The 1,497-nt window shown below is 45.4% G+C and overlaps 1 non-coding gene across 1 annotated transcript; it reads right to left on the bottom strand.

Moving 5' to 3' along the window:
• Positions 1-1,177: 1,177 nt before the first annotated feature.
• LOC145393611 (5S ribosomal RNA) lies at positions 1,178-1,296 on the bottom strand. Its single transcript, XR_013896209.1, has one exon. It is a non-coding gene; the product is annotated as a 5S ribosomal RNA (ribosomal RNA).
• Positions 1,297-1,497: the final 201 nt, after the last annotated feature.

The following is a 1,497-nucleotide window of genomic DNA, read 5'->3' on the forward strand; positions in this document are numbered from 1 at the left end:
CACACACACACACACACACACACACACACACACACACACACACACACACACACACACACACACACACACACACACACACACACACACACACACACACACACACACACACACACACACACACATTCTCTCTCTCTCTCTCTCTCTCTCTCTCATCAGAATTGCAAAATCCTTTCCATTCTGAATGCCTCGTCCTTCACCTTCAGTCACTGGTCCCACAGACAATCTATTACCTCTCTCTCTCTCTCTCTCTCTCTCTCTCTCTCTCTCTCTCTCTCTCTCTCTCTCTCTCTCTCTCTCTCTCTCTCTCTTCCCCTCCTGTCGTCGGTCGATGTCGATCCGTTTATATTCAGTCACAACCAACAGCATAATTATCCAATGAAGGTGCGCACGTGTGATGTCTGGCCGTCGTTCTTGGCTGTACATTTTAAGTGGGTGGGGTGTTCGTAAGTGAGTGGGTGGAGTGTACGTACGTGAATGGGTGGGGGGTACGTAAGTGAGAGGGTGGGGGATACGTGAGTGGGCGGAGGGTATGTAAGTGATTGTCAGTTTGTTAGAGAGGGGAAACTGCAGGTGTTTTGGGGGAGGGAAGTGTATGAGGGAAGGGATGTTAAGAGGGGAAGAAGAGGAGGACCGAGAGCGAGACAATGGGGGAGTGTGTGAAGGGAGGGTTGTAAGATTGTGAGGTTAGAAGAAGCAGGTCAAGGGCGAGATGATGTGATGTGGTGTGGGTGTATATGGAGAACGGTGTGCGAGACTGTAGTTAGCAAAATAAGTCGCTGAGAACGAAATGAGGAATACAGGAAAGAAGGGGAGATGAGTCCAGAGAGACAGATTTATTACTAATAGGGATACAAATGCCTGGTGGATCTTTGTCTTCGTCATCCCTCACAAAATGCAACATAAGTAATTAGTCAGACAGATAAAATTAATGTATACCAAGTGTTTTTCTTAACACGGAATAGATTAATATAATGAGATTTATAGACAGCCAATAGGAGTGCAGGCGCCAGACCCTAAATCTCTACTGACCATCGCATTAAAATATATATATATATATTCATTCATTGCCAGACGCCATGTATCCCAGACGGGGTGACCAGGGGCTTAGAGTTAATTGTTTTACAGGGAAGGGCACTAATCCTCCACCAACTCCACTTGACACGTAGGAAGAACGTTGTGCCAACAGCATCTGGTGTTCCCAGGCGGTCACCCATCCAAGTACTAACCAGACCCAACGTTGCTTAACTTCGCTGATCGGACGGGAAGCTGTGTACTCAACGTGGTATGGCCGTTGGCATATATATATATATATATATATATATATATATATATATAGTGGGTTTAGGAAGCTCACCCATCTCTCTGCTTTACAATTTATTTCTGCGTCTTGGTATCTCTACACGTGGGTCCTTTATGCTCTCTTGTGTGTCATTTTGTGCAAGATGTGTCGATAATTAACGCCTGTCTGGACGCTATTTTTTTTTCTAATTTATTCCG

This window comes from Coenobita brevimanus, chromosome 24, assembly GCF_032717465.1.
Source record: "Coenobita brevimanus isolate Jiangsu-jjx chromosome 24, ASM3271746v2, whole genome shotgun sequence".
Lineage (NCBI taxonomy): Eukaryota > Metazoa > Arthropoda > Malacostraca > Decapoda > Coenobitidae > Coenobita > Coenobita brevimanus.